Source organism: Miscanthus floridulus, chromosome 6 (genome assembly GCF_019320115.1).
Source record: "Miscanthus floridulus cultivar M001 chromosome 6, ASM1932011v1, whole genome shotgun sequence".
Classification (NCBI taxonomy): Eukaryota; Viridiplantae; Streptophyta; class Magnoliopsida; order Poales; family Poaceae; genus Miscanthus; species Miscanthus floridulus.
Genome location: NC_089585.1, coordinates 6,215,808 through 6,242,799, shown reverse-complemented (window position 1 = coordinate 6,242,799; position 26,992 = coordinate 6,215,808).

The following is a 26,992-nucleotide window of genomic DNA, read 5'->3' as shown; positions in this document are numbered from 1 at the left end:
ATACTTGTTTTACATCCATAGAATTGCTTGCTAAGAGTAAGGTTGGAACATAGGTTGTGAGTTCGTTGTGCATTAGTTTGATAGAAACACTTTTCTAAGCACAAGGGGTTAATTGGGCTATCCGTAGGATTTGTTTATTGCAAGAGAATTTCGAATTAGCCCAATTCACCCCCCCCTCTTGGGCATCTTGATCCTTTCACAGGTATATCCCCTGCACTGCTATTAAATCTCAGGCTCTCACTAACTTCATCGTCGAATGGATGGAAGTCTAGCTCTCGACCCCAGACGTCACCCACGAGTACTGGACGATGTACTTCGACGGGTCGGTCATGACGCCCGGCTCAAGGGCTGGAGTGGTTCTGATCTCCCTGAATGGGAACAGGCTCCATTACGCGATCTATCTTCATTTTTTGGCCTCAAACAATGCCACGGAGTATGAGGCCCTCATCAACGGACTCCGCATTGCCATTGAGCTCGATGCCACGCGGCTGTACATCTGCGATGACTCAGAGTTGGTCATCGATCAAGTCATGAAGGAGTCCTCTTGCAAGAGCCCTCTCATGGTAGCATACTGCTAGGAGGTGCGCAAGCTCAAGGACAAGTTCCAAGGGATCGAACTACATCATGTCCCCTAAAAGGATAATGATGCCGCCGATTTCCTCACAAAATTGGCTGCCAGGCGGGTTCCATCTCTAGACGGGGTCTTCATCAATGACCTCCATGAGCTATCTACCCGCGTTCTAGAGGATTTGATCCAGACCCACTCCGACACCAATCTAGCACCCGGGGGCTCCGACCTCCCGACGCATCCTGATGAGGACATGGCACCTTCGGATACAAACAATGATTATAAGGTGCGCTCGTTCCTACATTTGCATAGTGGCTTTGGTTATAATTCACTTGGTTCCACATGTACATGTCACTATTTGATTGTAGGTTCAAATGTGTTTCATAATGGAAGTTCATCAAAGTTAAACTTTTGGTTCGTCGGTAGCCCGATAGTGCCTCATTGGGAAGGACATAACTCATCCATCCGGAGTGCGATCGAGGTCAATGAGAACTTGATGGAAAGCTTGTTTGATAAGCTTTCAAATAGATCTGGTTCCATCTCAATATCACATTAGCAAGGCCTCTAAATCACTAATATATTCTATCGCTATTTCTAGCGGGAGCTACACTGTCGTCATGGGCTTGTTAGATATCCTTGGGACCCAGGCCCAAGTTGGAGCATGCCCCAAGAAGATGGAAAACACCTAAGATATGGCATTGGATGTCTTCCTCCTTGGCCACCACCTTAGGAGGCCAGCAAGGACGTCCAAGCCAAGCCAGAGGCCCAGTCCAATCCGAGTTCGAGTCTGCCTCGGTCGTCAGGACCAGTCTGCAATAAAACGGACGCCCAGGACGCATCCAAACTCCATTTTTGATGATCCACATATGGATGGAAAGATAATTTCATAAGGAAACCAATGGAAGTGGTCCCACATCAAAATTCCATTAGAATCAATGGAAATCGTCAAAACAACTTGACATCTAGGATCTATCACGGCGCTACGTCGTCGTCTTTTGGGCCGTTGGGCCTTGTAACGTGTTGGGACACCTTTAGGACATGAAGAGGGATCCTTGGACGTCCCTTAGGCTATATAATCAGTAGCCACCACCTCCATTAGGGTTTGGGTTTTGTTTTAGATCAATCTGTCATTGAACAGTCGCCGTTATCGGTTTATAAGATCCCAACTTCGAGTGCTTAATCATTCATCTGCAATTGTCACTTTAATTGAGTTGCTTTTTATCTTGTTCTTGCTTGTGTTCTTTGATTCACAGCAGGGATTAGCCTTCTTGGCAAGGTCAACCGGATTGTGACACGGTTGATAACCAGAGAAGACGTGGTTCTAAGGTTGCAGGGTTTGGGTCTTTGTGATCTGAAGCCAGATCGGTTTGTCGCTCTCCGAACAAATCGTTGTTTATCTTGAACTTAACGGAAGATCAGGATCCCTGTCTCCATTAAGTGGTATCAGAGCTAAGGTATACCATCAGGTTCACTTTTATCCCCTAGTTTGAGAGTTTCGCATTCGTCCCATAGTCCAGTGCCATACTTTTATTTCCTGTCCTAGCACCTTCCGCGCCATAGCCTTTGCATATTTCAGTTTTAGATTCCGTTGTTGAGTTTATGTCCTAGGTCAAAGTCTTGTTGCTGGTTTAGATTGTATTCTTTTCTAGTTTGTGTTGATACCTTCACCCGCCGCTATTCCGTATCACCATCAGTTTGCATCTTGTGTCCATTAAATCCCTGATTCGAGCAGCTTCCTTAAAACAGTCATAACTTTTGCATCCGAACTCGAAACGGGGAAAATTTTATATCTACGGAGAACGCCAGAAAATTTTAGATCTATTTCATCCCAGCAACGCTGGGTTCGCAAAAATTAGATTTGTGAAATTCGATTAGGAAAATTGAGTTTCTGGGCCCACAAGTTTTGTTATGCTTTTTATAGCACAGTCCTAATTTTCTATAGGCCACATCTTTTATTCAATTGAGCTCAAATTTTTTGTGGTTTATTCTTGTGTGCTCCTTGCTAAGAAAAAATATCAAAAGAGCAAAAGCAATAAAGAAAAAAGATTGGAAAAAAATAAAAGAAAAAAATAGTAAAAGAGAATAGAAGATATCGAAAAGGAGCACATAAGGAACACTCAATAGCTCTATTGTTTGTGGTTTTTTTGCCTTGTTCATATCCGTTGCTACCTTTAATACTTGTTTTCTTTCATCCTTGTTTTCTCTCTTGTTTATCACAACTGGTGATAGAAACACGTATAGGCCAGCAACTAGGACAAGTGCTCTAGACATTTATTCAATATTGCTATTTGTCACTGACTTGTGTGCCATATATATATATTTGTTCTTTTTCATGCCTCCCAAGCTCCACATATACTTCAGATCGGTACAAAAAAAGACCTTGCAATCTCGATACCACTGCCTCACAGGTATCATGAATCAGCCGCCGGTTGTACCGCCACTGCTTGCGTTGGTAAGAACTTTGTAAGAGCTTGGTAAGACGCTTCCACTTGCTGTGAAAAGTGACACCACTGCAACCACATAGTCATTTGGTAGGGATAACTTTCACCGTTTGTTCCTTGTTTTTGTGTTTACAATGACAGATTGTTCATATCCACCGACTTATGATGGTATAGGTGCGGATGAGTACATGGAGTGGGAAATTGCCATAAATAACATATTTGCTACTCGCTTTATGTGTCCAAGGAGGAAGGTAAAAAATGTAGCTAGTGTTTTGCGACATTCTGCTTTATCTTGGTGGGAGTCTTTAGATCCTTCTGATAAACCTCAAACTTGGAATGATATGAAACTCCTTATGCAAGAACCTTTGTTAATCCACCTCCTATTTTGACTTCATATGATGAGGTGCACCATTTAGAGGAAGAGTTTGTTGTTATTCCTCTTGCTATGACTAACCTTCTGCAGGATAATGTATATAAGCGAGAGGATGACATGGTAGAAAATGAGGAGCTCACAACCTCATATGCAAATTCAGAACCATCACTTCACAATGCACCTATTACTCCTGCTGAGAACACAGGTAATGCCCATGGTGCTACACTCACGGAAGGTGAAAATTGTCTTAATGTACTAAATTTTTCCACAAACCATGCTATCATAGAGCAATTGTTAGTGGAACCCTCTCTTGATTTATCTTTGTCCCATGATAATTTGCTTGATGTTCCTTGTGACAAAGATGAATTGGTTGAAGATGCTTTAGTTTTACATGTTTTGGAACCAATTACTTATGCTGAACATAAAAATTTGCTTCCCATTGCTACCGAAAAAGATGAAAAGAAATTATTGTATTCTTCAAATACTATGGGTTATATTGAGTTTGATACTTTATATGCTCTTAGTAGTTTAGAAGAGAAACTTAAATGTGTTGAATTGTCATGGTTGTCTACTTGTACATATCACTTTATTGGCAAATATAATTGTAAAGGAGAGTATATGGTGCATCGTGTCTATATTTGTTCAACTCTGAAATCTCCTTTCATTGTGCAAAAATATGATCAACTAGAGGGCACCAATAGCGATAATGTTGTCATGTCGAAATCCCCAAGTTTTGTAATGAGGCAACAGGTTAAATTTCAAGAAGGGGAGCAATGTTGGCTACTACCAACAACTTGTCCACCAGCTAAGCTCAAACCGAAGACGGTTTGTTGTCAAGAAGGGGAGGATGATAAGGACATGGCACCTTCGGATACGAACAATGATTATAAGGTGCGCTCATTCCTACATTTGCATAGTGGCTTTGGTTATAATTCACTTAGTTCCACATGTACATGTCACTATTTGATTGTAGGTTCAAATGTGTTTCATAATGGAAGTTTATCAAAGTTAAACTTTTGGTTCGTCGGCAGCCCGACAGTGCCTCATAGGGAAGGACACAACTCATTCATCTGGAGTGCGATCAAGGTCAATGAGCACTTGATGGAAAGCTTGTTTGATAAGATTTCAAATAGATCTGGTTCCATCTCAATATCACGTCGGCAAGGCCTCTAAATCACCAATATATTCTGTCGCTATTTCTGGTGGGAGCTACACTGTCGTCATGGGCTTGTTAGACATCCTTGGGACCCAGGCCCAAGTTGGAGCATGCCCCAAGAAGATGGAGAACACCTAAGAGATGGCCTTGGACGTCCTCCTCCTTGGCCACCATCTTAGGAGGCCAGCAAGGACGTCCAAGCCAAGCTAGAGGCCCAGTCCAATCCAAGTTCAAGTCTGCCTCGGCCGTCAGGACCAGTCTATAATAAAATAGACGCCCAAGACGCATTCGAACTCTGTTTTTGATGATCCACATATGGATGGAAATATAATTTCATAAGGAAACCAATGGAAGTGGTCCCACATCAAAATTCCATCAGAATCAATGGGAATCGTCGAAACAAGTTGACATCCAGGATCTATCACGGCGCTGCGTCGTCGTCTTTTGGGCCGTTGGGCCTTGTAACATGTTGGGACACCTTTAGGATGTGAAGAGGCATCCTTGGATGTCCCTTAGGCTATATAATCAGTAGCCACCACCTCCATTAGGGTTTGGGTTTTGTTTTAGATCAATCTGTCATTGAACAGTCACCGTTATCGGTTTGCAAGACCCCAACTTCGAGTGCTTAATCATTCATCTGCAATTGTCACTTTAATTGAGTTGCTTTTTATCTTGTTCTTGCTTATATTCTTCGATTCGCAGCAGGGATTAGCCTTCTTGGCGAGGTCAACCGGATTGTGACACGGTTGATAACCAGAGGAGACGTGGTGCTAAGGTTGCAGGGTTTGGGTCTTTGTGATCTGAAGCTGGATCGGTGTGTCGCTCTCCGAACAAATTGTTGTTTATCTTGAACCTGACGGAAGATCGGGATCCCTGTCTCCATTACATCCCAACTCCGACCAAGTGCTTGGGGGCTCTGACCTAGGCACCTTTATGGCAACATCGCCCGTCGACATCACCATAATGGCGCTCAATCTAGTAGACTGGAGAGCACCACTACTCGCCTACCTCCTCGAGGAGGTTCTCCCATAGGAAAGGACTGAAACACGATGAATCGCTCAACATGCCAAGACGTTAGTCACCATTGATGACGAACTTTACAAGTAGAGCCTATCGAGAGTACTCATGAGGTGCATCCCGACCGACCAAGGGAAATAGCTTCTCCTCGATGTCCATGCTAGAATCTATGGACACCATGTTGCCCTAAGGTCACTGCTCGAAAGAGCTTTCTGGCAATGTTTTTACTAGCCCACTGCACTACAAGATGTAGAGGAGTTTGTTCACAGGTGTGAGGGATGCCAGTTCTATGCTCGGCAAACTCATTTGCCAGTTTAGAAGCTTCAAACCATCCCCATCACCTAGCCATTCACGGTCTAGGGCCTCAACATGGCCAAACCCCTCAAAAAGGCCCTGGGCGGCTTCACTCACCTGCTCATAGCGGTGGACAAGTTTACCAAGTGGATAGAGGTGAAGCCCATCTCCAACATCCGCTTAGAGGAGGCGGTCAAATTCTTCCTCGACATCATCTATCAATTTGGTGTTCCAAACTGTATCATCACCGACCACGGAACAAACTTCACTGGGAAGAAATTCCTAGACTTCTGTGATGGATATAGCATTAGGATTGATTGGGCCTCGGTCGGACATCCGCATACTAATGGTCAGGTCGAGCGGGCCAATGGCTTGGTCCTCCAAGGACTCAAGCCCTGCATCTTCAACTGACTCAATAAGTATGTTAGGTGATGGGTCATAGAGGTCCCATTGATTCTCTGGAGCCCGAGAATGTCCCCGAACCGATACATGGGGTTCACGCCATTCTTCTTGGCCTACGAAGATGAAGTAGTGTTGCCCTCCGACCTTGATCACAGCGCCCCAAGAGTGAAGGCTTTTGACCTAGATTGAGCCATGGAGGCTCAGTAGGATGCGGTCGACCTACTCAAAGAGGTTCGTGAGATGATCATCATCCGCTCCACTCGCTACCAGCAAACTCTCCACAGGTATCATGAAAGAAAAATCAGGGGGAGGATCCTCAAGGTCGGTGATCTCGTGCTCTGGAGAACCCAGTCAACCAAAGAGAAACACAAACTCTCTCCACCATGGGAAGGACCCTACACGGTGACTGAGGTGATCCAACTGGGCGCCTACCGGCTGAAGGACGACGATGGCAACATTCTCACCAATACATGGAACATCGAACAGTTATGTCGTTTCTTCCCCTAAAGCTCGGTCTTACATTTTCCTTCCATTCAATGTTTGCTCCTACATCACCCTAGCCTGAGCACTCTTGGCCTGGGTCTCTCGGGGGCTCCACAGGGGTGCGATACCACCCTCCCTTTTTTTACTATCATATAGTAATAATTTTTTGCCCAAACAAAAGGGCGTCGCCCAAACGAAAGGGCATTCTATTCCTTTTGATTACCCTACATAACTTCTGTTTTAAACTCCCAACCAATCACACCCAGCCATGACCTACGGTTACGAGCAACTGAGCCTCACGGGCCATGCCTAAGTTCTTAAGGTTGCAGCCTATGGGACAACAGGCAAGTATGAAAAAGAAAGGACAAAAAACAAAGCTAACTAGGGTAAAAATAAAGGGCAGATGTGACAAGTTTCCCCTTATGAGTGATTCCATCACAATACAAAATTGAAATATTCACGAATGTAAAACTGTTCACACGAGGGCTCCCCCATGAACTTGTCTTTTACATGTACTGATTGTTTCTACTCTAAACTCTACTATGGCTCCCTAGTGGCATCGGTTGACGGGACGGTCGACGAGGATGAAGGCAACTCGCTCTCGGCGGGGACGATGTTTGGCTCGGTTGGAGCTAGGACGATGCTCGCTTTCAACCTAGTCTCCACTCCTTCTATAGGGTGGACGACATCTTCCTGGCGCATGTATTCAGCAATGCTCGAACGGCGAGCCTCCATCACCCACTACGCGGAGACTTGCTCGGCAACCATCTCAGCATATGGCACCAAGCTCTCCCCCAGTGCATGGATTTCATCTGCTCTCCACCCGTCAGAGTACCCTCTGTAGATGGTGGCACATTCTAGATCAGGGTGATAGGTCACTACTGAGGTCAGCACCCCCAACGTCCCATAGAACATGCCATCAGAGATGAATGCCCAAACTTCGTTCGAGAACTCCGCCAGCTGGACAACAGGCGTACTGGTGCTTGGTCCCAGCCCAAACACCTCGGACACAACCACTAGAGCGATGTTGCAAATCTAGTCAAGCTCTCCCTTGAGAGTGTGTCACTCCTCAAGGGACTAGGCTAGCACCTTCATGCCCTGACCAACCGCCGTTTTGGATGTCTCCAGCTCCTGCTCCAGAGAGTCAATTTTTCCACCCAGTTCTGGAAGAAGATGATAAGTTCAGAAGCAAAGGAAAGGAAAAACCAAGACATCAACCAAAGGTAGAATAGATACATACCAAGGCGGGCGCTTTCAAGGATGGAGAATCCTTCCTCTTGCTGGGTCACTTTCTCGAGCAGTCGAGTGTTCGACTCCTCTGCCCCGAGCACCTACCCTCAGAGCGTGACCACTTCTTGTTCAGCATCCGACTGGGCCTTCCGCTCTGCCTCCAGAGCCTCCAAGGACTTCTGAAGAGCCACCTCGGTCTCCACCAAGTGGACCTTTGTTGCATCGAGTTCCCACTCGGCAGCAGTCACCCGCTCGACCACATGTTGTTCCACCGCCTATGCTCCTATTGCCTCAGCCGCACGGTCTTAGGACTCATGGTGGGTGAACTCTAGCTGGTGCCTGAGCTCATCGACCCATCATGATGCTATTGCTTCCTGCCCCATCCGACCATGCTCCTCCCAAAGAAATCGGTACTTACAAATTGACATCGCCTCTAAATCCTGTGAAGCAAGAAACAGACATGCTAAGACAACCATTGAAAGGCCAAGGAATCAAGGACAACAACAAAAATGCAGAGAACTTACCTCTGTGACACGTGGCAGGTTGACTGTCATGGCCTGATGGATGAGCTCAACCCTCTCTAGAGCCTCCTTGAGCCTCACTTGGTATGGGCGAGATCGGACTCCATCGACAATCCTCTCTCCCCGAGCAAGTCGGCGGTCGGTATTCCCACATCGGCCATGTTCTTTCTACCAATGGGACACCCCAATGGTGGAAGAAGGTGTGGAAGACCCACAACCCATTGAGGCCATGCTGGACAAGCTTTTGAAGCTCCACCTCGATAACCTCCAACTTGTTCAGGTGAACAACAGGAATGGCGCCTCCACTGGGTTCATGATATAGAACCACTCACCATGCCACCCTCAATTAGAGTTATAGGGGGAGTATGTAGGGTAGGTGGTCGATGGCTTTGGCTTCTTCTACAAAGCGAATCCCCCCAACTAGTGTAGTTCTAGGTGACTTCCCCTTGGACAGGGCTCACCCACTGAAGATCCGCCAGAAGAGGTCCATGTGTGGCTCCATCCCAAGGAATGCCTCACAGACGGTGATGAAGCCAGCGATGTACATCACCCTAGTCGGGTTGAGGTGTTGTAGCTCCTAGCCCACTCATTGAGGCCATGCAAGAACCAATGCATAGGGTACCCAAGCCTGTGCTCATGGAAAGCGAGGAAGGAGACGACCTTGTTGGGCCGGGGTTGTGGAATAGCTTCTCCTAACGTAGGAGCCCTCCAATGCGCCACCTCCTTCAACAGGAGCAACCCCTTCTTGGCGAAGGCGGCTAGCACCTCCTCATCCATGTTGGATGGCCTCTAGTTTGACATCATGTCTCGGATTCATGAACGGATCTATAAGTTCTCCTCTCCCTCACTTTACCCTCTCCTAGAAACCACCACGGCACATGAATGGGCTTGGCGAAAAGGAAGAAGGAGAAGAGCCAACAGTTGGAGAAAGGCGAAAGAATGGGAAGAAAATCCTCTCCCTTTCCCCTATTTAATGCGTATAGGCATGCGGTGAGATGCGTCCTAAGTGATGGGACGCACCCTGCCCAACGAAACGTCACCTAGTTAATGGGACGTGGCCTAGGAAAGGCCCACCACTACTATGACCTAGGAGCAGGAAACAAGGTGCAACCACATGTAAACGACCCTCTGCCTTCCTAGGCAGGGTTTGGAAGGGCCCACCAACGGGATCTCCACTGAGGAGAGGCCAATGGTTTACCCGAGTTGATCGGACGGCTCAGGTGGCTGCCGAGGGATAGGTAAGGAGCAGTGAGATGTCCCATGCAGGCTATGCCAACTCCATCATGAACGACGGGCCCGGGTTCCATTCGGACATATCCGATAAAGAGCTCCCTGAACCCATCGCTCGAGCCATCGAGGTAACTTTACTAATACCACCTTTTTGTTTTCTGGTGCATGATCATTCATTCATCCATTTTCATGCATGCATTCATACATTCATCCCAAACATCCAAGCATTGCATATGCAATTGTTGCGTCACAACGCTTCGCATTGCATCACGAAGCGGTAGTCGCCTCATTCGATATGAGCGACGCATCCCAACTCCGACCAAGTGCTTGGGGGCTCTGACCTAGGCACCTTTATGGCAACATCGCCCGTCGACATCACCATAATGGCGCTCAATCTAGTAGACTGGAGAGCACCACTACTCGCCTACCTCCTCGAGGAGGTTCTCCCATAGGAAAGGACTGAAACACGATGAATCGCTCAACATGCCAAGACGTTAGTCACCATTGATGACGAACTTTACAAGTAGAGCCTATCGAGAGTACTCATGAGGTGCATCCCGACCGACCAAGGGAAATAGCTTCTCCTCGATGTCCATGCTAGAATCTATGGACACCATGTTGCCCTAAGGTCACTGCTCGAAAGAGCTTTCTGGCAATGTTTTTACTAGCCCACTGCACTACAAGATGTAGAGGAGTTTGTTCACAGGTGTGAGGGATGCCAGTTCTATGCTCGGCAAACTCATTTGCCAGTTTAGAAGCTTCAAACCATCCCCATCACCTAGCCATTCACGGTCTAGGGCCTCAACATGGCCAAACCCCTCAAAAAGGCCCTGGGCGGCTTCACTCACCTGCTCATAGCGGTGGACAAGTTTACCAAGTGGATAGAGGTGAAGCCCATCTCCAACATCCGCTTAGAGGAGGCGGTCAAATTCTTCCTCGACATCATCTATCAATTTGGTGTTCCAAACTGTATCATCACCGACCACGGAACAAACTTCACTGGGAAGAAATTCCTAGACTTCTGTGATGGATATAGCATTAGGATTGATTGGGCCTCGGTCGGACATCCGCATACTAATGGTCAGGTCGAGCGGGCCAATGGCTTGGTCCTCCAAGGACTCAAGCCCTGCATCTTCAACTGACTCAATAAGTATGTTAGGTGATGGGTCATAGAGGTCCCATTGATTCTCTGGAGCCCGAGAATGTCCCCGAACCGATACATGGGGTTCACGCCATTCTTCTTGGCCTACGAAGATGAAGTAGTGTTGCCCTCCGACCTTGATCACAGCGCCCCAAGAGTGAAGGCTTTTGACCTAGATTGAGCCATGGAGGCTCAGTAGGATGCGGTCGACCTACTCAAAGAGGTTCGTGAGATGATCATCATCCGCTCCACTCGCTACCAGCAAACTCTCCACAGGTATCATGAAAGAAAAATCAGGGGGAGGATCCTCAAGGTCGGTGATCTCGTGCTCTGGAGAACCCAGTCAACCAAAGAGAAACACAAACTCTCTCCACCATGGGAAGGACCCTACACGGTGACTGAGGTGATCCAACTGGGCGCCTACCGGCTGAAGGACGACGATGGCAACATTCTCACCAATACATGGAACATCGAACAGTTATGTCGTTTCTTCCCCTAAAGCTCGGTCTTACATTTTCCTTCCATTCAATGTTTGCTCCTACATCACCCTAGCCTGAGCACTCTTGGCCTGGGTCTCTCGGGGGCTCCACAGGGGTGCGATACCACCCTCCCTTTTTTTACTATCATATAGTAATAATTTTTTGCCCAAACAAAAGGGCGTCGCCCAAACGAAAGGGCATTCTATTCCTTTTGATTACCCTACATAACTTCTGTTTTAAACTCCCAACCAATCACACCCAGCCATGACCTACGGTTACGAGCAACTGAGCCTCACGGGCCATGCCTAAGTTCTTAAGGTTGCAGCCTATGGGACAACAGGCAAGTATGAAAAAGAAAGGACAAAAAACAAAGCTAACTAGGGTAAAAATAAAGGGCAGATGTGACAAGTTTCCCCTTATGAGTGATTCCATCACAATACAAAATTGAAATATTCACGAATGTAAAACTGTTCACACGAGGGCTCCCCCATGAACTTGTCTTTTACATGTACTGATTGTTTCTACTCTAAACTCTACTATGGCTCCCTAGTGGCATCGGTTGACGGGACGGTCGACGAGGATGAAGGCAACTCGCTCTCGGCGGGGACGATGTTTGGCTCGGTTGGAGCTAGGACGATGCTCGCTTTCAACCTAGTCTCCACTCCTTCTATAGGGTGGACGACATCTTCCTGGCGCATGTATTCAGCAATGCTCGAACGGCGAGCCTCCATCACCCACTACGCGGAGACTTGCTCGGCAACCATCTCAGCATATGGCACCAAGCTCTCCCCCAGTGCATGGATTTCATCTGCTCTCCACCCGTCAGAGTACCCTCTGTAGATGGTGGCACATTCTAGATCAGGGTGATAGGTCACTACTGAGGTCAGCACCCCCAACGTCCCATAGAACATGCCATCAGAGATGAATGCCCAAACTTCGTTCGAGAACTCCGCCAGCTGGACAACAGGCGTACTGGTGCTTGGTCCCAGCCCAAACACCTCGGACACAACCACTAGAGCGATGTTGCAAATCTAGTCAAGCTCTCCCTTGAGAGTGTGTCACTCCTCAAGGGACTAGGCTAGCACCTTCATGCCCTGACCAACCGCCGTTTTGGATGTCTCCAGCTCCTGCTCCAGAGAGTCAATTTTTCCACCCAGTTCTGGAAGAAGATGATAAGTTCAGAAGCAAAGGAAAGGAAAAACCAAGACATCAACCAAAGGTAGAATAGATACATACCAAGGCGGGCGCTTTCAAGGATGGAGAATCCTTCCTCTTGCTGGGTCACTTTCTCGAGCAGTCGAGTGTTCGACTCCTCTGCCCCGAGCACCTACCCTCAGAGCGTGACCACTTCTTGTTCAGCATCCGACTGGGCCTTCCGCTCTGCCTCCAGAGCCTCCAAGGACTTCTGAAGAGCCACCTCGGTCTCCACCAAGTGGACCTTTGTTGCATCGAGTTCCCACTCGGCAGCAGTCACCCGCTCGACCACATGTTGTTCCACCGCCTATGCTCCTATTGCCTCAGCCGCACGGTCTTAGGACTCATGGTGGGTGAACTCTAGCTGGTGCCTGAGCTCATCGACCCATCATGATGCTATTGCTTCCTGCCCCATCCGACCATGCTCCTCCCAAAGAAATCGGTACTTACAAATTGACATCGCCTCTAAATCCTGTGAAGCAAGAAACAGACATGCTAAGACAACCATTGAAAGGCCAAGGAATCAAGGACAACAACAAAAATGCAGAGAACTTACCTCTGTGACACGTGGCAGGTTGACTGTCATGGCCTGATGGATGAGCTCAACCCTCTCTAGAGCCTCCTTGAGCCTCACTTGGTATGGGCGAGATCGGACTCCATCGACAATCCTCTCTCCCCGAGCAAGTCGGCGGTCGGTATTCCCACATCGGCCATGTTCTTTCTACCAATGGGACACCCCAATGGTGGAAGAAGGTGTGGAAGACCCACAACCCATTGAGGCCATGCTGGACAAGCTTTTGAAGCTCCACCTCGATAACCTCCAACTTGTTCAGGTGAACAACAGGAATGGCGCCTCCACTGGGTTCATGATATAGAACCACTCACCATGCCACCCTCAATTAGAGTTATAGGGGGAGTATGTAGGGTAGGTGGTCGATGGCTTTGGCTTCTTCTACAAAGCGAATCCCCCCAACTAGTGTAGTTCTAGGTGACTTCCCCTTGGACAGGGCTCACCCACTGAAGATCCGCCAGAAGAGGTCCATGTGTGGCTCCATCCCAAGGAATGCCTCACAGACGGTGATGAAGCCAGCGATGTACATCACCCTAGTCGGGTTGAGGTGTTGTAGCTCCTAGCCCACTCATTGAGGCCATGCAAGAACCAATGCATAGGGTACCCAAGCCTGTGCTCATGGAAAGCGAGGAAGGAGACGACCTTGTTGGGCCGGGGTTGTGGAATAGCTTCTCCTAACGTAGGAGCCCTCCAATGCGCCACCTCCTTCAACAGGAGCAACCCCTTCTTGGCGAAGGCGGCTAGCACCTCCTCATCCATGTTGGATGGCCTCTAGTTTGACATCATGTCTCGGATTCATGAACGGATCTATAAGTTCTCCTCTCCCTCACTTTACCCTCTCCTAGAAACCACCACGGCACATGAATGGGCTTGGCGAAAAGGAAGAAGGAGAAGAGCCAACAGTTGGAGAAAGGCGAAAGAATGGGAAGAAAATCCTCTCCCTTTCCCCTATTTAATGCGTATAGGCATGCGGTGAGATGCGTCCTAAGTGATGGGACGCACCCTGCCCAACGAAACGTCACCTAGTTAATGGGACGTGGCCTAGGAAAGGCCCACCACTACTATGACCTAGGAGCAGGAAACAAGGTGCAACCACATGTAAACGACCCTCTGCCTTCCTAGGCAGGGTTTGGAAGGGCCCACCAACGGGATCTCCACTGAGGAGAGGCCAATGGTTTACCCGAGTTGATCGGACGGCTCAGGTGGCTGCCGAGGGATAGGTAAGGAGCAGTGAGATGTCCCATGCAGGCTATGCCAACTCCATCATGAACGACGGGCCCGGGTTCCATTCGGACATATCCGATAAAGAGCTCCCTGAACCCATCGCTCGAGCCATCGAGGTAACTTTACTAATACCACCTTTTTGTTTTCTGGTGCATGATCATTCATTCATCCATTTTCATGCATGCATTCATACATTCATCCCAAACATCCAAGCATTGCATATGCAATTGTTGCGTCACAACGCTTCGCATTGCATCACGAAGCGGTAGTCGCCTCATTCGATATGAGCGACGACCGACCGAGGTTCGATGGCTAGCCCGCAAAGGGCTCGAGGCCACCTCACATCAAATAGAGCTAGGGGAGAAAATGTAGATGAGCCCCAATAGCCCTCGCCCAATCCGCTTCAAAGCAGACCGGGTCATCTCGACCGTCTCATTCGATCCTAACCTCGAGCCATGCCCATAGAGTCTCCATCGAGGAGAGGCCAATGGGCCACCTAAGTTAGTCTCCAGAACGGCTCAGGCATCTATCGGGAGGCGGGTTAAGGAGCAGTGGAATGCTACATGAGGGCTATACCGACCCATTATGAATGACGAACCCTGATTCCACTCGAACGTACCCTTTATTGAGCTCACCGAGCGCATCGCTTGAGCTATCAAGGCAAGCGACGTTAGCTCAACCCCTCTAGTTACGAAAACCATGGACGGGGTAACACATGAAACTAAACTGACCCCTCGGCCATGCTCGATGCTTGGGTTGGCACCCGACACTTCGGGTTGGTGACTCTACCTCGCCCGACCCCTCGGCTGCGCCCACCACGCTCGATGCCTCGGGGTGGCGACTCCACCTCGCCCAACCCCTCGACCGCGCCTGCCGCCCTCGACACCTCAGGTTGGTGACTCCACCTCACCCGACGCCTTAGGATGGCGACTCCGCCTCGCCCAACCCCTCGGTCGTGCCTGCCGCGCCCGATGCCTCGGGTTGGGGACTTCGCCTCACCTAACCCCTTGGCCGCACTCGCTGCGCTCGATGCCTTGGGTTGGCAACTCCACCTCGCCCAATGCCTCGGCCATGCTCCGCCCCTTGGGTTGGCGACTCCATCTCGCCTAATCCCACGACCGCGCTCGACGCCTAGGTTGGCGCTCTGTCTTGTTCAACGACAACCCACCATCTTGCACTCACCGGGTGCTCTCGTAAAACGAATATAAACAGCCCCTTCATGACTTCACAGAAGTCTCAAAAGGGCTCAGGGGCTCCTATCGGGTTCCTAAATCTGGGGTCCCCAATGGACCTGCTTTCCAGCAAAAACTTAGCCCAGTAGATGGTGTAGCAACAATGCGCGCCTCCTGGGCCGGCCTAGTTACCTAACGACCAACCGGGAGAATGATTTGATCTCCGACTGGAAGGCCTGGCCAAGGAGGGGACATAGTCTGACTCTGACCTGCTTTTTCCGATCAAGGATACGCCGGATCTCTGCCTGTGATTCTTCATCGACCGACACGGCCAGAGCCGACTGGGAATGACCGACCTGGGGAACGATCCGGTCTTCGATCAGAAGGCCTAGCTAAGTGGGGACATGATCCGACTCTGACCTCCTTTTTTGACCGAAAATACATCGAACCTCTGCTTGCAACTCTTCTCCGACCAACACGGTCAAAACCGACGAGGACGCCCGCTCGGTAAGGGCCCAGGGATCAGGCAGAGTAGATAAGGTATGGCGCTCAAGTCAACCACAATATCGAGGATCGTACCCTACCATACCCTGCACACCTACAGGGTAGTATCATCGAGCCATGCTAGATAGGTACTATACAACCTTTCAGGCATGTCAGAACCCAAACAGTGTTGTGGGCGCTGACATTTGGCTTACAGTATTGTAGGCGCCGACATTTACCGTACCAAATGAACACGGTAAAACATGCTAGACGCATCTAGGCATGAATAATATTATGGACGTCGATAATCACCTCGTACCCGATGGCACGAGCAACAAGACTAGGTAGCACACATATACACACTCTCTCTTTCTCTCTAAACTTGTAAGGCTATCCCCTTCACCTATAGAAGGGGATGCGCTCTCTCCCAACAGGGACTGTGGTTCAGACTCTCTCTCCCTGGTTGGCTCTAGACAATCTGAGCATTCGAACAACTCCATAGCTCTAGAACTCTAAAGCTACACAGAGTACATGCTTCAATACTTAGAGCACGTTAGAGCCCCCATCACTCTCAGCCCTTCAGTTCAGAGTCCGACCGGGCCTTTAACACCCCTTCTTATTCCTACTCGTTTATAACCCCATAGCAAACTTTGAGCACCTGATGAAAGGTTCTTGTGCGATCTTGATAATTGAGTGACAACCTAGGTGGACTAATGGTGTTTATGTAAGATACATAGATGATTAGTCCATAGGTACATGTGTATGAGCAACATATGCCATGAAGGTGAACATGGCTTGGAGATGTTGCAAAGCTCACACATGTGATGATGAAGGAGCCCATTGCAAATGAGACATGACATTGAGTTATGTGATCAAGGTGGAGAAGATCAAGACATGACTTGGCTTGATGGACCGGTTGCACGCATGAAGGGCAAGTTGGATGCTTTGGAGCGATGGACCGCGTGGCGGTGAAGCTTAAGCAAGACTTGGCGCTGATGGACGAAGGCAATGGTGAAAAACAAGTGAAGTCAAGATCGATGAACCAATATGATCACGTGATGATATGAAGTGGATCATATCATTGTTGACCGTGTTGGTGCATGTGTTGCATTGACATTAGAGGAGATGGAATAGAATGCGCAAGGCAAAGGTATAACCTAGGGCATTTTATTTCACCGGTCATAGGTGTGTAGAGAAGTTTATGACCAGATTTATGATAGATGGCCATACTATCAAGAGGGGCAAACTTGTTTGTATATCGCTCATCTAGTGCCACTCGAGTGATCTAACTTTGCATCGTCGCTAGGATTGAGTGGCGTGGCAAGTTGAGTGGCTAATCCTTTGAAAAATGATTGTGAAAATGCTAACGCACATACACATGGTGGTGTATACTTGGTGGTGTTGGCACATTTACAAAAGAGAAGAAGTTGGAGTTGATGTGAATCAACTCGGTGAAGGAACGGAGGCAAGGGTTTGAAACTCCACCGGCGGAGTGTCTGCCCATAGAGTGCGGACAGTCCGATGGTGCCACCGGCGCCCTATACAGAAAAGATAGAGTCTCACAGTGTGCACCGGATGCTGGTCACATAGTGACTAGACATTGGTTTCTGTGTCCGGTCAGTGGCAGCATCGAACGCATGGTCTCGGTCTTGTGACCGGACGCTGGCACGAAGAGTGACCGGACGCTCAGGGGCTGCGTCCGATCAGGCTGACGTACGATGACGTAAGCAACGCAGAGAAGTTGGAGAAGGATCGGGCGCTGATGCTTGTGTAGCATAGAAGTAGCTCCTTTGCGTAGCTAATTTGGTTTGTGTAACCGTATTAGTCATATTGCTTAGTTTGTGTAGCTAAGTATTTGAGCTATTTAATTTGGCATTGGTTGCCTTGTTATTGAGCATTGCTAGGGAGCTTAGTTGGCTTTGTGCTTTTGATTACTAGCATGTGTAGGAGCTCCCTCATTGCTTGAAGTACTAGTGGCATAGGTTTGTATGATCTTGCTTCTAGAATTAATTAGGTGAGCTCTAGCTAGCCCGGCACCTTAATTGCTTAATTAGGATATTTGCAAGGTGCTAGAGAATATAGATAGAGGGGTGTAATCTTGGCTAAACCGATAGTTTTAATTCCGCATTTGTTTCGGTAAGCCGACACGATTAATTTTTAGTAATGACTATTCATTCCCTAGTCGCCATCTCGACCCTACACCTGAGCTCAGGAATAAAGTCACCGACCGACCAAAACTGGACGTAGGGCACGTTGCCTGAACCAATATAAATCCTGTGTCATTGAGTGTAAGGCTACATTCGATCACAACGCACGACAAAACTATAAATATTTACTTGTTGGTCACTTTTCGCATCGATAAGGGATGAGCGAGATAAAGTAGTCGGTTGAAGATGTTCTAGCAGTGCATAGATATTCGTTTATATATTTGTATACTTGTTAAAGTTTTAAAAGTTTATGCTAAGATAAAACTAAAACAATTTACATATCGGAACAAAGGGAGCATTGATATTTTACCATGAAAAAGGTATACGCTGTAATAATGCACGGGATGTCGGAAACGAACATCGTATGGCAATGCGAACGTAAGAAAATGACTAGTGTACTGTTAAGCGCAAGGGGCCAAAATAGTAGTACTAACGATCGAATTTAGGCACGGATCCGGACCAGACAAAGCTGTGTTTAGTTTACGAATTTTGGAAATTTGGATACTGTAGCACTTTGTTTTTATTTGGCAATTAGTGTTCAATCATGGACTAATTAGGCTCAAAACGTTCGTCTCGCAATTTCCAACCAAACTGTGCAATTAGTTTTTTTCGTCTACATTTAATGCTCCATGCACGTATCGTAAGATTCGATGCGATGACTACTATAGCACTTTTTGAGAATTCGGTTGAGAACTAAACAAGCACCAGGCAAAATCCACTGTTGCGCATTGACCCCACTACCACCCCAGCCTGGAAAGGCAAAATCGTGTGGTGGACCGTGCACACTGGGCACGATCCCAGACGTGCACACCCCACCAGCCTGTTTAGGTCTACCAGGAGCAGAGCAAGTGAGCAACACGACAACAACGACTGGATCCGGACGGGAACACGTACGAGACCACACAAACCGTACGCAAACAACTGCCCGGAACGTCATATATATATATATATATATATATGGAACTACTATCCTGTAGCTGGCTGCAGAATAACTTATTCTGTAGCCACTTTGAGTTACGATAATTACTATGTTAATTTATGAGATTATAGTAACTCCTTACTAAGTTGTTTAATATAAAGTTATGGTAAATATCCTCATATGTTATAGTAACCCAACTATCGTAAATATGTATTGACATTATCGTAAAAATAAGTTATTCTGTAGCCACCTCCATTTACTATAATTTTATATACTAATTTACGATAATGTCAATACATATTTACGATAGTTGGGTTACTATAACATATGAGGATATTTACCATAACGTTATATTAAACCACTTAGTAAGGAGTTACTATAATCTCGTAAATTAACATAGTAATTATCATAACTCAAAGTGGCTACAGAATAAGTTATTCTGTAGCCAGCTACAGGATAGTAGTTCTATATATATATATCTCCGGGCATATATTTCTTCCTGTGACAAATCCCTTAATTTGTTTCTGAAAATGCATGCATGTGCGTGCATTTTTGTTGTAGAACTAACGTACACGAACACTTTATCATCGATGTGAATTAGATTCGATCCCACAGGCAGGAACACAAAGATTATTATCATCTTGTTTATACTAGTGTTAAAAGAAAGTATTGACTACCAAAATTGTCCAAACGAGAGACTGGTCTCGAGTTTTCAGATAAAATAGGCTAGCCCATAATGTTCTGAAGTTTGCTGGTTTCAAAGCTTTGTTAAAATACAAAATAGACTCCACCATTGTGTTCCTCTTGTCGAGTCAATCATAAAGCATACACACACACACACACACACACACACCATCTAATTTGGAGTCCATATAAGAAAATTATGACTTCAGAAAGATTCATCCCGCATAAACCAGCTAAGCCGAGTATTATATTGAAGGTGGCTACCGGCTAGGCTGGGTTTGGCAGATAAGTCCAAGTTTGGAGTTGTATTTTGACACGGTCTGCAAGGAAATTTCGATCTCCCAAGGAATAAGACCATCTCACTCTGTATATATATAAAATGCCACGACAGATTGAGTAGAAGACAATCACATGAATCAATCTATGACTTTACTTTTCAACATGCCTTCTCCTTTGCATTGCCCTATTTTATGGCCCCTAATCGTGTTCTCCCTTTGATCCAACGATCAGAGGTAGCACGGCTTGGATACCTTGTATTTCAAGATGCAGGGAGTAATTGAGAAGTAAAATATGCAAATAAAGAGTAGTCCATATCAAGTAGAGTCAATAAATAGCAAATAAAGCATATTATAAATGATGATTAAAATAGTATTCTGATTCATATGTGGATTGGAAAGCAAACTATCTAAATTCCCATTAATATTCGAAAGCAAAAGATACATAAAGAACCCCTTGAAACAATCTAATTAGCAACTAATACTCGAGATGTAACTAATTAAAGGAAAACAATGTTTTGATTCTCACATTGATTAGAAGCCAAAAATATCTGCACAAAGAGTTCATATCAAATACACTTAATCAATAGCTATTTTTTTTTTGCGAACAATCAATAGCTAAATTTGGAATGTAAAGTTCATGATAAAATGATGTTGCAATTTGTACTTGTATTTGAAATACAAAACATCTAAATAAATTGCCAAATGGCAAATATAACTAATTAGTGTCTTTATTTCTGAATAAAAATAAGAAAAATATTTCACCTAAAAATCATAATTTTCTACTCCCTCCATTCCAAATTATAAGCCGCTCTGGTTTTTTTAGACACATAGCTTTTACTATATATTTAAATATAATGTGTATCTAGGTGTATAACAAAAGTTATGTATATCAAGGAGTGAATCGGGGGAGTAAATCAATTCGGTGGCATGCCATTCTAGTTCATTCTATTATTAAGTTTTGGATCGATCTTCCAACATGGGAGAAGACTTGGCTCCCTAGCTAATGATGAAACTCAACCGAGAGATATAGACAGAGAGCCACTAGCGTTTGCTTGTTCGTCCTGGATGTTCCACGTCACATATCGCTAGCTGCCCGTACGCACGCACGCAGGGGCGATATATATAGCAACAAAGTAGTAACAGGGGAAGTGGGTGCGATATACTTATATAGCAACAAAGTAGTAGCAGGGGAAGTGGGTGTGTGGCGGCGTCGTCGTCCCAAAGCATGAACAGGGTCGACTGATTTGTTTCCTCCGGCGATCGATCGGTCGACGAGGGACAGGTCCATTGCCTGCCATCGGTGGCCACCGGCTAGAGCTAGAGCTTTCACGTTCGATCGCGTCCTCGTCACGATCAGATCCGAGCACTCGCGGTGGTCGGGCCGGAGCAGAGACACCGTACGCGCGCGGCCGGCAGCCAGGCCCAGCACCCCGCGCGCGCGTCCAGACAAGGCGGAAGGCCCCCGCCGGCGTACGGCCGGGCGGTACGGGTGCACAGGAGGAGAGGACGGAAAGGCCCCGGCGCGGCCTGCGCCAGTGACTGAAATAAGATATAACGGGTACTCCGTTACGGCCTGGTTTAAATCAAAGCGTAAAGTTTTAGAGGGTTACGTGAGACTATCGTATGGGGTGTTTAGATACCTAATAAAAAAAACAAATTACAGAATCCATCAGTAATTCATGAGACGAATTTATTAAGCTAATTAATCCATCATTAGCGCATGTGTGTACTGTAGCATCATATTATAAAATCATGGACTAATTAGGCTTAAAAGATTCGTCTCACAAATTAGTCATAAACTGTACAATTAGTTATTTTTTAGTCTATATTTAATACTCAATATATGTGTCTAAATATTCTATGGAATAGGGAGCGAGCAACTCAGCAAGGCGGCCACTGCTCTCGCTTGCACGGACATCAGATATGATCCGCATCCATCGATATGCAGCCTGTTCGTTTCGTCGTAAACGATCGTAGATTATTTACTGTTAGATGGTTTAGTATGAGAGAAAAATATTATTTTAGCTTATAATCTACAATCATGCGAACATTCCCCACCCGGCCACGGGCCACCCCACCACGCCATGGATCGACGAGAGGCAGTAGCTTGCATGCATGCATAGTATGCTGCTTCTGGGCCAGGCCCGTCGTCAGTGTCAGTGAAATGATACGCACTGCTATAGCTAGTGGTGTGCTCGATCGATTTCGTCGTTCAACACGTACTACGGTGCAGAATTGATACATGGCATCCAGATCTAGAGATGATTATATGTCACGTACGGCAAGCCTGTATATAAACCAGAAACTATCTAACTTGAAGCCCAGCTAGCAATCATGCGGTCAATCTTACACATAACAGGCCTCTTCGACTGGTATCCTGAACACTGTTTCACGATCCTTTCGCCTACAAAACACTGTAGCAACAGCTAGTGGGCAGGCAGCTGCGGTTACGGCTGGAAAGAGTCCAGCCAATGCAAAAGGGCAGTTTAAGGTCTAACCTAGCGATTAAAAAAATAGACTAGACCTCAGCCAGCCAAGCAACAACGGGAGAAGCAGAGTGACGTAGGTGGGTAAAATTTATTTTACCACATCATAATTTCCTAAATTAGTTATGTTCATGTCATTCTAGTTCATTCTACGCTGCCCCCGTACGCATGCACGTACTTACGCAGAGACATAGTCTCTCCCCGTCCTAAATTATATAAGACGTCTTAGATTTTATAGATATATTATTTTTATTATGTAACTATATATATATTTTTTATATATTGAAATGTCTTATAGTTTTAAAAGGAGGAATCATGTACCAACAGATTTAGTAACAGGGAAGTGGGTGTGGCGGCGTCCTCCTAATGCATGAACAGGGTGATGGATGGATCGACTGATTTGTTTCGTCTGGCGCTCGATCGGTCGACGATGGACGGGCCCATTGCCATCGGTGGCCACCAGCTTTCGCTTTCGCGTTCGCGTCGTCGTCGTCATCAGATCCGAGCACTTGCGGTGGTCGGGCCGGCGCAGAGACGCCGTACGCGCGCGAGTCCAGACAAGGCTGACGCTGTGTTTAGTTTCAGGAAGTTTTGGAATTTTGGGCTACTGTAGCACTTTCGTTTTTATTTGACAATTAGTGTTTAAACATGGACTAATTAGGCTCAAAACGTTTGTCTCGCAATTTCCCACCAAACTGTGCAATTAGTTTTTTTCGTTTACGTTTAATGCTCTATGCACGGACCGCAAACATTCGATGTGATGGCTACTGTAGCATTTTTTGGGATTTTGGGTTGGAACTAAGGCCCGTTTAGACCCAAATTTTTTTTGGATTTTGGGTACTGTAGCACCTTCGTTTGTATTTAGTAATTAGTGTCTAATTATGGACTAATTAGGTTCAAAAGTTTCGTCTCTCGATTTCTCACTCAACTGTGCAATTAGTTTTTTTTTTGTCTACATTTAGTACTGCATGCATATGCCGCAAGATTTGATGTGACGGATACTGCGCAAAATTTTTTGAAATCTAAACAGGCCCTAAACATGGGCTGAATGGCCCTGCCGCCGGCGTACGGATGGTACGGCTGCACAGGAGGAGAGGACGGAAAGGGCCCGACACGGCCTGCGCCGGTGGCCGAAATGGGATATATATACGTCACTGCTCACGCTTGCTCGAACGTCAGATATGATCCGCATCGACCGATCGATCATGGGGTTCCCCACCGACATCGACGAGTGAGGTATAGCTAGCTCTAGCTGCTAATCGTTTTGGCGCCATGCACTGCACAGTACTCTGTTTAGCTGGTCTATAAGTTGCTTGTACTGATTTGTACAACTAATTTATTAGAAGAGAAAAATACTATACCACGATTTATAAGCTGATTTAGACCTTAGATCTGCATGCATGCATGATGCTTCTGGGCCAGGCGCGTCGTCAGTGTCAGTGATATGATACGCACTCGTGGTAGTGGTGCTCGGTCGATTTCGTTGTGCAACACGTACTACGGCGCAGATTTGATATGTGGCATCCAGATCCAGAGATGATTTATATGTCACGTACGGCAAGCCTGTATATATGCGGCCTAATCATGTCTCTACCTTGCTAGGATTAATTTATCTGCAGGACTGCAGTCGAAGACACGATGACTTTTATTAGGTGTGGGCTTTCTTGATGCTCGTCACTCATCAGGCCGGTCTTCCACGATAACAAAATCACCATGACTTTGATTGCAAAGAAAACTCAGCCTTGCTAGCCATATGTATGCCGATATGCATGCATGCACCGGTCGAGACGAGATGGCCGAGCAGCGTGATGATACTCCACTAGATTCGATTGATCAGCGTACCTACTAGTAGCTAATTAGATGCATTGACCCGACTTAAGATCTGTTCGGACCCATTATTAGCATTAAAAATTAGTTACCTAATAATAGATGCTATTTTTTAGCTAGCTAATTTTTAATATGGACGTTGTATGGTGACTCAAATCTTCTCCTTGGACTATGACTCAATTAGAGCTAGACTGACACGGTCATTTGGCATGACCCGAAGCACGGTACAACAAGAAGTATTTTGGCCGTGTCGGCACGACACGAACACGGGGGCACAACACGAATACGAGGGCTGTGTCATGCCTAGGATCTCAGCACAACGGGATACATGGCCTGGGCCGCATTTTGGGCCGTGCTTGGGCTGACATGGCACGTAGACACTTCTACAACTCTACGATACAATTTTCTAGCATTTACTATACTACCTCTCATCTAATTTTTAATAGATTATGAAAATCATTAAAACGTTCATTAAAATAGTACACACAAGATATATATATATATATATATATATATATATATATATATAACTACTGCCCTGTAGCTGGCTACAAAATAACTTATTCTGTAGGCACTTTGAGTTACGATAATTACTATGTTAATTTACGATATTATAGTAACTCCTTACTAAGTGGTTTACTATAACGTTATGGTAAATATCTCCATGTGTTATAGTAACCCAACTATCGTAAATATGTATTGATATTATCGTAAATTAGTATATAAAATTATCGTAAATGGAGGTGGCTACAGAATAACTTATTTTGTAGCTGGCTACTGAATATACTCTTCGTATATATATATATATATACTAATTTACGATAATGTTAATACATATTTACGATAGTTGGGTTACTATAACACATGAGAATATTTACCATAACATATAGTAAACCACTTAGTAAGGAGTTACTATAATATCGTAAATTAACATAGTAATTATCGTAACTCAAAGTGGCTACAGAATAAGTTATTTTGTAGCTAGCTACAGGGTCGTAACTATAATAAGTTATATATATATATATATATCAGATCACGAGCAGAAAAAGAAAACTAACAGAGGTATTTTAAGGGTCGTGATTGGATCGGCACAACTGAAGGAGTGCCGGCGTGCCACGGGCCGTGCTTGAGATATTTTGAGGGTCGTGATTGGATCGGCACGACCCGAAGACGTGCCGGCGTGCCACGGGCCGTGCTTGAGCCGAAGAAAAAAATTTACCGTGCCATATCGGCATGCCCCGACGTGCCTCCCGTGCGGAGAGAGCACGACCCAAAGCGGCACGAAGCATTAGAGGATCATGCCGTGCCGGCACGACCCGGCCCAAGTCCCACCTCTAGACTCAATGGAGGTGCGTGCTATCAGGACTTCTACATGCATTATAGGACTTGACTGCAGAATCCTACTAGGAGTAGGGCTTCTACTTACATGTATGATGGCCTTGGAGGGGACTATTATATAAACAAAGGTAGAGGCCATAGGCATCAACCAAGTCAACACACCAGTTTGATCCAAGGTTTGTAAGGAGTAATTAGGAGCGCTCAAGATGATTAGGCTAGATAGTTGTATTGCACTAGATTTTTGTATAGGGCTAAAAAATCAGTGGGCCGTAAACGGTCAAATAGGGTTGTGAGAGAGAGACAATCACTTTTACTCTTTTGGATCTATGCTAATAATAGAATTTGTGATCGGCTTAAAATCCTAATCTCTTGTCATGGTTGTTTTAAGGCTGTCGTGTAGAGGTTTTCTACGCGATTCAACTATATCATTCTTGATATGGTGCAAGTTTCTATCGTACTCACGATATCCTTTCAAAGATTCGAGGGCTACATCGCATAGCTAGGGGTATCAGATTCTAACAAGGAGGCCGTTTGGATCAAATAATGAGTTGAAGATACATATAAACTATTATATTAGTATAAATTAGCAACTCCAAACCCACTAATAAAACTAATAATAGTTATTAGTAACCCTGTTAATAATTGAGCAGGTCTGTTTGGATCCACTAATATATTAATTTTAGCTGGTATTTTTAGTGCTATATATAATGGAATTCACACATGCCCTTATATATACACACAAATAAATGCATCGAGCTGACCTAACTGCAGGCATGTATTGTACGTATATTCCTCGCAAGTCGCTAGCAAGCTCTTCATGTCCCGTACACGTTTTATTGCAGGCGTGAAACACACACACACACGCACACAAAACTTAGCCCCACCGTTCGGCTGCATGTATCGGTCTATGATTCTTAGAGGTACTATATATATGCACCTCGATCCAAACCTTCACAAAAATTTTGCTGGATCGTTTCATCCTCGAACAAATTTAGAAAATACAAGGACATCTGCAAGTCTAGGATCTGGGGTTCTATCTCTATAATTTTATTCTGAGCATTTTTTTCCTCACAAAACCAAAATACATAGTGTGATCAGCATATAAGAGAGATGATTTTTTAAACACTAGTAGACATATAGTTATGAATTGATTTTTCAGTTAAGACTTTTTCTACGGGCCGGGGCACGCACACATGAACGCTATGTGATCCGTGCAGATCGAGTTGGTACTCTGCAGGATATGGTCGTCTGGAAGAAAGCTGCATGCATGCACA